Genomic DNA, 12,329 nt, shown 5'->3' on the forward strand with positions numbered 1-12,329 from the left:
GGTCATGCTGCCTGAATTTCTGTATTCTTTGAACATCCAATGACTGCTGAGTAATGACACTCAGTGCTATATTTAGCTTCTAACAAATATGCAGCCTTAAAAGTTATACTGAATATAGGTTTTATACCTCCTATGAAATTTTTATTAAGCCTTATTGGGTTAATACTGGAAGAAACATTGAATTAAAACACGTTAATTGTCCTAAGATTAATACTGGTGCTTTGACATTGTTTTGAGCTCACTTGCTTATGACCCTTATAAAGCATAAGTGTTTCCTGTTTATAGGACAACAGCCATTAGATTCATTGACAATTTTGCTCCAACAGAACTTTCAGCCTCTATATTCCACCAACACAAACAAAAATGGCATTTAGAGAAGAAAAAAATTATAACTTCATTAAAAATGTAATTAAAACTACATGACAATATTTTCTTTAATTTCAATGACTTAAGTAAGTTTTTAATCTCTATGTGTTTTGTTCTGCTAGGAAAATCCTGTGCAGTCAGTGAACCTTGCACCAGGTTTTAAAAAACTGTGAATGACTTTAGAGAATGGCACAGCAACTACAATTTTGAAAATATAATTCACATAGAGTGAACACTTTTATTTATATTTATTTTGTTTTTTTTTATTGTTATTTATTTTATTGAACATAGATGAGTTTTCTGGCATAATATATCCTGATTATGGTTTTCCCCTTCATCAACGACTTCCTGTTCCTCCCTACCTCTTCTCTCTTACAGATTCACTGCCTTTCTCCCTCTCATTAGAAAACATTATTTATATTTTAAATTAGTATACACTAGGCAATTTCTGTGCTCGAAAAGTAAGATTTCAGGGCCTAAGGAAGGGTTAGTTAGCAGTTAAGACTAGTCGTTGATCTTTCAGAGACATAGACTTGGTTCCAGAACCCACATGCCCCCTTTCCTTCTCTACTGATCCTCTGGTGAACATACAGACAAGGAGGCATACATATATTCCCCAAAATAAAATTAATCAATCAATTAATTAACTACCAAGCTGGCACCTGCAATGATTTTTCTGTTTTTGCATCAGTATATTTTCTTCATCTTTATACTGAGTGAAAATAAAAATATGAGCAAGTTCTTCAAAGTTGATATCTGCCCTTACTCTGACTCCAACTCTAAAACTCACAAAGTGTTTGAAATTAACTAGATGATTTCATCCATTGTTGATGTCATGTTTCAAATGTGTTTTTATACAGACTGAAAAAAAGTGAGACATGGGAAGATCGAAAACAGAGATTGTATTCTACATTATAAAAACTTGAATAAGAACTGAATGGTACTGATTCTTGATCCTGTATATTTTATGTTTGTAGGCTAATGGCAGAAAAGAAATGAATCTAATCCTATCACAGCTAAATTTGGACATTTTCATGTAATGAAATATGACTGCTTGATACATGATAACAGAAGATTTGCTAGCATCTTACATTGTTCTGCCAATAGGTGGCGCAACTACTACTTAGCGCAGTGGTTCTCAACCCTCCTAATGCTGTGACCCTTTAATACAGCTTCTCATGTTGTGGTGACCCCATCCATAAAAACTATTTTGTTGATCTTCATAACTGTGAATTACTACTGTTATGAATCATAATGTAAATATCTGTCATGCAGGTTATCTAATATGCGACCCCAGTGAAAGGGTCATTAAAGAACCCAAAGGAGTCGTGGCCCACAGGTTGACCACTGACTTACAGTATTATAATTTAGTATTGTGGCCACTTTAATAACTCACTTCTGATTTAAAATAACTTCTATAAATGGGAACATGTGTCTTTATTGGTTGTTTTAAAAACTGATTATCTGACAATGATTACTGTATTATGTTGAAACCATGTTAATATTATACCAATCGGGAAACAAAATCTCCTTTAAACTATGTTGTACATGAAACCATCACAATCCGAAGACAAGGAGTGCTACATAATGTCTTTCCCTGTCCAGTTCAATAAGATTAAGCCTTAGCAATGGATTTCCCACAGCACCGTTACCTTTATGTACGTGCCCACTTTCATTATACTCAACTATATTCTCTTAAATCCAAGAGCAAACATCTAAAAGCAATCCAAGCTTGTTCCTCAAGAGGTAGTCAAACATTCTTTCTCAACATCCGTGGCACATACGAACTAATTTTATTGTACAACATTTGTTAGCCAATTGACCACTATAAAGAAATCCACTAAAGTTAACTTTGATTTATACAGTAAAGTTATTCAAATGATCAACTTTTTATTAAAATTTAGATAACAAAACTTCCAAGTACCATAGAGGCTTACGAGTATTTCTGAGAAACATGTTTAATTGAATGGATGAAGCAGTTGCAGTACAGATTCTCAGGTTTTATCACACATGTTAACAGCCCCACCTCAGCCACATCATATTACAAGCTCATGCGGAATGCTCAGGGATTTGACAAACAGATTATCCTGCAGAGTACCTTAGAATGCTTTCCAGTTTAACTTGTGAAACAAAGATACCACATCTCTCCTCACTCCCCATCATCATCGCCAGTGTCTGGCTGAAGGGCTTCTCATCACTGTCCCAGACCCCCTGTGACATCAACATTGACACAGCCCGCGTCTTTGATCTTTTTAGCTCCTGAGATTATTTCTTCTTGAGCCTTGTCTTCCCCTCCACCAGTCCTAGTTCATAATTTGCATTTTAATTTCACTCCTACATTCTATCATCCTTGTTCACTCATTTACGAAATCCCCTCCAGCTACCGGACTGCCATAAACAGGGCTCCAATAATCGACTGTTTTCACCCAAGTCTTTTTTCCCCTTTTACATCCCTCTCTTTATTCCCCCTCTTTACTCAGCCAAGAGTTTTCAGATTCCTTGGGTGACTCTGTGGCACTATGACCCATGCTGGTCCAGGCTCTGGTCTTCCTGTCCTCTTCACCCCATGAACTACTTGCTGGCAAAGATCCAAGCCCAGTTAAATTCAGCCATTCACCCTCCCATCTCCCCGGCAGCTGTCTCTGACCCGGCAAGACAAATTCCTCTGCTCTGTGAACTGATTCCATTTCCAATCTCTATTTACTAATCTCAAATGGCCACTTAACCCACGTGCGGATGCCAGTTCGGTGGGCAAGCTCTTAAATGTCCATTCACACCTCTTTTCACTGTACACAACCCCTCACTCTACACTGAAGATCTTCCCATCTATGTTAAATAAAGTAGCAGTAATATAAGAGCTGAGCATACCCCCAAAACCCTCTTCCAAAACAAGCCTCTCTTTTCGTTACGTAGAGCATCCTGTTGTTTTCTGAAGGCAGCTCTACGGTTAGAAGAAAGGTTTCTCATCAATTTCTGTTCACTTAGCTATTCTTTTCCTGTATTTCTCACTTCTGAATTATTGCCAACAACAACAAAAATACAAATTCTTTGACTTCGAGTTCTTATCTCAATCTACTACAGGTGGACGTTAATCCCCTCCCTCCCATTTCACTGAAGTTGTTTTTTGAAATCTTTCCTCATGATCAGAATGCTACAATACCTAATCTTCAGGATGCTAGCATATTTATTTTCCCTTTTATGACTTTCCTTCGGAGGTTCTGTAACTTCACCCACTTCTGATCGTCTTCTTAACCAATGGTTATTTCTTCACAAGCATTGTAAGTGACTTTTCTCAACACTGGGACCATAATTCCTTTAGAAGCAACTTAAAGAAGAGGTGAAGTTAGCCCTTGGTTGCAACTGCCTATAATCCTAACTATTTAGGATGCTAATTCAAGAGAATCAAAAGTCCAAGACCTGCGTGGGATGTTGAGTGAGATCAAGATCAGCCTGGGCAACACTATGAGGCTTTGACTCAAAATAAAAAGTATATAGTAAGCAAAGGACTGGGGATACAGTCGCTGGTAGGGTACCAGCTTAGCATTGTCGGGCCTTTGTTTAGTCACCAGTGCTGAAAAGGAGCGGGAGGAGGAAATGGAGATGGACAGTTAATCCACTGAATTTTAAGGCTTTTCAGAATTTTATCCATCATGGTCATGACATTCAGGAAAAGTATTCAGGAAAGCAGTTCACACAGTGGCACATCAGGAAGCAGGTATCAGCGAAGTGCTGGTACCTCACTGCCTTATTCTATCTGAGTCCCCAGCCCACATCAGTTAATCCTTCCTGAAGATTCAACATTCACACATACAGACACAACCTCATAGTCTAGTAGGCAATCCTAAACTCAGTCTAGCTGGCAGTGAAGACTTTCTGCCAGAGGCAACTTAACACCAGTTACTATTAAGTAAACTACAGGAATTATTACAGTGTGTTTTTCTCTGTTGTGTGTATGTGTGCATTTGCACGTGAACACATGAACACTATGCACATGGACATAAGGGGACAATTTTCTCTACTACCCTTGAGAATGGAACCCAAGCTCTATCAGAAAGTGTTTGGACCCAATGTAGCATCCTACCTGCTCACTTCTACTAGTTTTGTGTTTTCCTCCAAACGTTACATAAATATCATTTTTTCTTTTTGTCCAGCTACAACTGGCTCTTATAAACTCCAATTCAGATGTGTGGATTGAAATACACTTGCATTTTATTTTCATTTTACCGTGAACAAACTTGGAAATATTTCAGCCATTTAATTCATGCAAGGCACACAGGAGGCCAGAAAATCGGCTAGTCGGGTAGGGTCTTTCATCTCATTTTCATCAGACTTATGTTGAAGGTGCCCATACCCACTGAGTCTCGCTATCAGCACTGATTTTTTTTTTTTTTTTTTTTTTTTTTTTTTTTTTTTTTGGTTTTTCCAGACAGGGTTTCTCTGTTCCTTTGGAGCCTGTCCTGGAACTAGCTCTTGTAGACCAGGCTGGCTTCGAACTCACAGAGATCCGTCTACCTCTGCCTCCCAAATGCTGGGATTAAAGGCGTGTGCCACCACCACCTGGCTCCGGCACTGAAATTTAAACTTTGTAGAGAAGCATGATTCAACACAAACCATATATATTAAAGGAGAATAAAACATTCATTCTGATTTAGTTTCCATAAAATTCAAAAGTTGTGTACAGTGTTTTATCATAATCACAAGGCTGGGATGAGAGCACTAACAAAGGTACCACCTAAATATTTATGTTAAAGGAGATAATTGAAGAACTATGTTTTGTGGCCCTGTGGTGTTGACTTGGTATTAGAAGCTAGTGTTCCTCAGTTGCTTGTCTTTTCTTTGTGTTGTTGTCTGCCACTGTTGTTGTGGCTGCTGTTCTCTTTCTTCTGGGATATATCTATGTATGCTACTATGAATTTCAAAATAATGTCAAGCTCTCCTTAGTTTAAACTATCACCATATCATCAAGCAGAATGAATGGAGAGTAAGCAACCAACGTTGCAGAATAATCAATTTATTCTGTGTGCAAACATTCCCTCAAACACCAGAAGTCCAGATCACATACTATGAAAACCCTCTGGGCTGCTGTATTTTCTATTTACCAATACAGCATCTGCTTGTTTTGAATTTACATCACCCATCAGTCAGGCATATAGACTGAGCAACAGTGAACAGTCATGGAGTATCTCCCTTTCCATTAACAGGCGACTTGAGAAATATACAAAACAATAATTTTCTGACATTAAAATATAAAGATTTAGCTTGGAGATCTACAAACATTTTATTTTAAATCCTTCTCACTGTGGATCAAATAGCAAAGATTTGAGTTTTTGCATGTCTTTTGGTCAATTTGTAAGGACTTCCCACTGCCTGAGTTCTAGTTTGTATTTATTTATAAACAGTGGAATTTAAATTTCATATAAATTGTACATGCCATCTTTTTTATTGTTTTCAATAACTTGAAAATCATTAAGCGGCTTATGGACATCCAAAGGAAGTGATCCTGTGTGTTTGCTTAGTGTTCCACAATTTGCAAACCTTTTGACCTGATTTAAGGGATGGGGAAACATTAAGTAAATACCTGTGACTAAAGCATGAAATTGGTCAGTATGCTGTGACATAGTCTCTGTGTGGGTGTAGTGGATCTGCCATTATTTTATGAATATTGATATTCTCTCATATGTGTGTCAAATGAAGTGTAACAGATCCTTCTATTCCTGCCCCTCAGCAGATAACTATGTTGATAGTTATATGACTCTCCCACTCGTGTTTCCAGTTCTAACCCTGAGCTTGGATAATTGGGTTTAATGCACACTATGGGAACCTAGAAAATGGCAGTTCTCAGAGTCAGTTCCTTTCTGGCAATCATTCAAGAATCCTAAGTGTAAGTCATTTCTTGCTCCCTAGGCAAGCGACTGACATTCAAACCTAAAGGGGAAAAGATGAGTGGGACCGTTCTGAGGACCGGAGCAGTAAACCTCCCAGGCTGTAGTCCATCTGGTGGGCAAGTTGCCAATGAATCTACATGGGTACTGCATCCATAAATCCACGATGCCCCCGTCCTACAGATAGCTTCATCTGTTACTTTTCTAACTCTCTTGAATTTCTCTTAGAGTTTTGATGCATAGTATCCTGAGAAGTGATATAAATGTTCAGACAAGTGGACAACCTTGTGCTGTCATGAAAGTAAGAAATTAAATCAAATTAACATTGCTTTGATGTTTGATAATACTGGGTAAAGAGGAAGATTCAGCAGATGGATTTATGAAAATTATTATAACAGTTATATATATATAGCATTGAAGTGCTTAAAATAAGGTCCTCCAACAAGAAATGCTTGCCTTACATTCATGAAATTCAGAATGTGTTCAGTTATGAAGTTATGAAATTGCAGTTTACCTGCCATTGCATAAAAGACCCTGAATTAGACAACATATTTTTTTAATGATATAAGCTGAGAAACCTGAAGTCTTTGCCTAGATTAGGAAATCTTTCTTATTTGTCCATCTTCTGCCAACTGAATATTACTAACATCATTGCCATAATTTAAATGCAATGTGATGTTTGAATTTAGTCTATAATCTGTAACAGAAAAAGTCATTTAGGTAAATAAATGATGATTTGAAGTATATACATGAAATAGGAATATTAATTACATCATGAGTAGACAAGCCTTTAAATCATTTAAGCTCATATGACGTGCAATAAATACTCATTTAATATTTCTTCATTTAGCTAGTTTTCTCTGTTTTAAATATGACATATTTAATTTTGAAATATAACTTATGATTTTTTGAAAATAAACAGAATGATAGGAATATAACCAATAACACATTTATTTTTTCAGCTCTAAGATATTACTGTTTAATGTCTAATATGAATAGTTGAAAATAAGGTTGTAGTCTTGTAGTAATAGTAACACTACCATCCCAACACTAGTGCCTAAATGTACAGAGATTTCCCATTTAACAAGTTCTCAGGCAAAACCCGTTTACTCCCAGTGCTTTGTGCTTGAATCTAAATGTTGTTTTCTTTTCATATCCCTAATGTAATTGCCTCTGTACATGGCAGAATGGCTAATGCCGCCACTTGTTTCATATTTGTTTTGCTTCCTGCTGTTGAATGAACAATCAGTGTTTACAGATTTGCAGGCACTTGAAGTCTTCTGACTTCGTCTCCTTTCAAACTGGCAAATGAGAAGCATTTTAAATTTGTTGCTCTGGCATTTCTGGAGTAGCTAGGACATTCCCAGTGCAAACCACTGTTATTCATACTGTTATAATTCCTCAGCAGTTAAGTCATTACTAGTAATCATAGCGGGCTTGTAGCACAATGCCTTATTTGGGAATGTCATGTGAGATGCCCACAGCAATACAGAAAATAAAGTCTCACTTGTCTGGCTGAAGAGGGATTTATTGCTGACCCCTGGCAGAAGGATCTTTTGGGAAGTATTATAGTCTTCTGTGGGATGGATCCTAAGGACCTGGAAAGGAGCTGGTGCCGAGTAAAGGTGCTGTGGCAAAAAAATGCAACACATGTCATTTCTTTTACTAGTTAGTAATGCTGAATTTTCTCTTGACACAATGCCTTAGCAGAGAGTGTTTGTGATAGCTAAGACATTAGCCAAAGTGAACAAAACTTGACAAACAAGAAAGACATTCTGAATATTCAGCTAGTCTTGATCTCTGCTTCCCTCCTTGTCCATGAACAAACTGGAAGGGCAAGCTCCCTTTTTAAAAAAGATAAATAAATAAAATTACAGTCCTTCCTGTGAGCATCTGGAACTTGCTATGAGATTCACAGTGGTTTCAAAGTAAAAGTGAAATGAAGGCTTTGACTTATCATCCCCCAAGAGTCGGAAGAATTTAGTGTAGGATGCTCTAGTTCTTGGACACTTGTCCAAGCCCTGAGTACTCTCTCAAAATAGAACTTGTAATTGTTCGTTAAAATGTAACATGTGAAGAAACTCAGCTCACCAAAGGGAAGTCAGGACACAGCCTCCTGAGCCACCTTCTTGGTTGTCACCTTCATACACCTGTTGAGACACTCTCCTCTCTACCTGTGCATGCATATCTTCATTATATAAAGGGAAGTCGTAGCCATTACTGTAGCGTGGAAGAATAAATTAGTATTACTTATTATTTATAGCCACCATGAATAAAATGCATAAGGCTTTATTTCTCACACATAGTATATGAAACATTCTACCTTTATAACCCACTTAAGGAAACAGTGTGAGACACATGGACTAAGCTCACATATTTAAGCATCGCAAACAGGTTTTCATACTAAATAGTGTCCTTTTCAATATGCCCAGAGCACTACATACGTTTAAAGTTATGACAAAGAGAAATTCCTAAATTACAGCACACATGCCCTTTCTAACTGTGAATCCTATTAGTTCCCAAAGTTAGAAACATTTTAGGTGAAAGTCTTCTAAACTGCTGTTTAGACAGAAGCCAGAGAATTCTACAAACATCTAAAGATCTAAAGGTACCAGGTTATTTGTAGTTCTTGTGGACATCAGATATCTGATTCTGGTCATCTTCAAACAGCCCATGAAATCGAGTACACGTGAAAACAAAAAGGCCATGAATAATGCCTATAGAATTGGAATAACTTTTACGATGGAAAGAGAGGTCATAAGCCAATGAGTCTACAGATGGTAGAAGAGACAAGTGAGTTCACCAAAATCCTAAAATAAAGAAGAACAGGTAGCACTTCGTTTTAAAAACAATAGGAACTATGCTGGACTTGAACTATAAAACTGTAAGGTAATAAATTTGTCTTTTCTTGACCACTGTATTTATATTAATTTGCCACAACAGAAAAAGAAATTAATATATGTCTTGTTTTTTAAGCGTTGGAACTTATTGGCTTAGCACTATGGAATGTTTCAAGATGTGCTTTTGTATTTTGAGTAGAATCCAGACAACTGAATCAGAGAAATACCATGGAAAGTATGTTCACAGGACATATGCATCAACCCATAATCAGTCAACAAGCCATTAACACGGTTTCAAATGAGATTATATTTCTTAACTTATTGTTTTTTTCTGTATCCTATGCTCAATTTATACCTTCAGGAGTGCTTTTTTCTTATTATGAATTATCTGCCAAATGAAGTTTAATTTAAAGACTATTTTATTCATTTAATGATTACTATTAACCTCAGGTTGACCACTGTCTTCTCTTCATGCATTGGGTATAAATTTGTTGTTTTAGAAGAAGTAACATTGAGCGTCACTAGCAGTACCAAACTAGAGATGTGTGCTATTCATAGTAAATTGGTGTTTTTAAATTCCAGGAAAGCAGTGCTTGTCTTTGGATGATTTCAAGAGCGACATCATTCATTGGGCTTTTCTGTCTTTTTGACGGAGGATATATAATAGCTTGTAAGCAGAATGTTCAAAAACACTGACAAAATAGGGAATGCATGGTATATTCAGGGATAATGTATAACATTTAAGAGGGATTTCTATCTTTATGTAAGGTTGGCTTGGCTAGATTATTGGTTGTATATTAGTTTAGTGTCTATTTAAATGTTCTTTCAATACAAAAAAATCAAAGAATGTTACATGTAACATTTTCAGAAATATATGCAAATCCATAAAAAGATTTGTTCTAGTAAATCAAAGCACCATAAATCTTTACGTTAAACTTATAAAACAGAACAAATAATTGCTTCTGAAAATTTTATATAGATTTATAAAACGATCATTTTAAGCAATTGTATTGTAAGAAAAGTCTTAAATACAAATACTATGACATCGCTGGGCCGGGGTGGCAGACACCTTTAATTTAAGCATTTGGGAGGCAGATGCAGGCAGACCTCTGAATCGAAGGCCAGCCTGGTCTACAGAGAGCATTTCAGGAGAGCCAAGGCTACACAGAGAAATCCTGCAATGAAAAACTAAAGAAAAAAATTACTGGGCTGGAGCAATGCCTCAGTGGTTAAGAGCATTGCCTGCTCTTCCAAAGTTTCTGAGTTCAATTCCCGGCAACCACATGGTGGCTCACAACCATCTGTCATGAGGTCTGGTATCCTCTTCTGGCCTGCAGACATACATGCAGACAGACTATTATATACATAATAAATAAATATTAGCAAAAGAAAAAATCACTGTGACATGTTTTGTAGCTAAATTTAAAGAAAGTTTAGTTTTCTAAGCAGCATACTTTTCTTGTTTCAAAAGAATAATAGTTAAAGGAAAATATGTCCCAAATTTGAGAGAAAACAGGGAGGAACAGCAGAAGCTGGAGAGGGAAGAGGGTGGGATGGAAATGTATATACAATACTAATGAATGAAATCCTTAAAGAAAAGTTTCTTTTAAAATGTTTAAACTAGTGAGAAATATGTTATGCTCACTAAATTCATGAAGCATTTATAAGTTAGAATACCAATATCTTAGAGCATACTAAAATATGCAACCCCATGGTCTAGAATGTAGGAATGACTGGAGGGCGTAAGTATAGACTGAGATGCTTCCTTTACCAGCACCATGTAAACAACAATTATTTTCACCTGTCATAAATTCCAGGAACAAGTGTTCACATTGCTACAACAGCTTCGCTTTACGCAGTGGAACTCATTCGCTCATAGCGCACCTCCCATTTGTGGTATATTTGCCAACATGAAATTTTTGATGAATGTTTAATCAACCTGTTTTCAATTATTATTCCTTATGATTTCCAAATTCTCATGCCTTCACATGCACTGGAATGCCAAATTCTACTTCTTTCTCACTCCCCTAAGTTCAGTCATTTAAAAATGACTCTTTTAGAGTCACAATGACACTTTCAACCTTAGCACTTTTAGTGAAATTGTCAAGTAGCTGGATCATAGAAATGAAAATTGTTGAGTGTTAAATTATGTTTACTGTATAAATATTTATATCATATACATGTGATATTTGATTAAAATATCACACATTGTAAATATACAATCCCTCACCATGTGAGCATCCCTACTCACATCTTAAGATAGAACTTCTCACATAATAAACAATAATCCTTCCAGAAAAACCCACCTCTACTCCTAGTGCCAGCCAAAAGCATCCACTGAGCTCACCCTAGGCACCAAACACTATGAAAATGACTTAAGATGAATTTAACTTGCTTTGTAGATAAGGATTTAAAAATCCAGTAGCTTCAAGTATTTCTGCAATAGCTACCAAATATTATAGTACACTGAGAATGGAAATGATATTCTATCTTATGGTTTTAAGGAGTGGATTAACAATGCCTCTTCTGAGGATGAAAATAGGTACATATAGAAGGAGATAGCATCATCTGAAAATGTTTCCATGAATCTTCTTTTATGTTTTAAGTCTTCTTCACTGAGAAATGTGATTATGTTAATATATTCTGCCCCAAATCACCTAGTGACATCCTATGTCATTCACAAACAACCTGTTCACATGTACTGGTCATGACCACTTAAGTCTTCCGTAATTGGACCCTCTAAGCTTACTGACAATTGCCCTCCTCTTCTGTTTGATTCACTGCATCCACTCTGGCTTCAACATACTTTTTATTTATTTATTTATTCCATTAAAAAAATTTACACTTCTTCCCCTCCTCCCATTCCCCTCCAGCTCCCCCACTTACCTTTCTCCCTCCCCTCCCTCCTTAAAAGAGGGCAGGGAATCCTGCCCTGTGGGAAGTCCAAGGCCTTCCCTGCCTATATCCAGGCCTAGGAAGCTTTGCATGCAAATAGACTAGGGTCCCAAAAAGCCAGTACCTGCAGTAGAAACAAGTCCCAATGCCTTTATCAATGTCTTCTCAGTCACCCCTCATTGTCAGTCACATTGAGAGTCCGGTTTGATCACATGCTCATTCAGTCCTGGTCCAGCTGGATTTGATGAGTTCCCATTAGAACAGGCACATTTTCTCAGTGGGTGGACCAACCCCTTGCAGTCCAGACTTCCTTGCTCAACTTCTCAACATACTTTCTAAAGGTACC

The sequence above is a fragment of the Arvicola amphibius genome, chromosome 10, assembly GCF_903992535.2.
Source record: "Arvicola amphibius chromosome 10, mArvAmp1.2, whole genome shotgun sequence".
NCBI lineage: Eukaryota > Metazoa > Chordata > Mammalia > Rodentia > Cricetidae > Arvicola > Arvicola amphibius.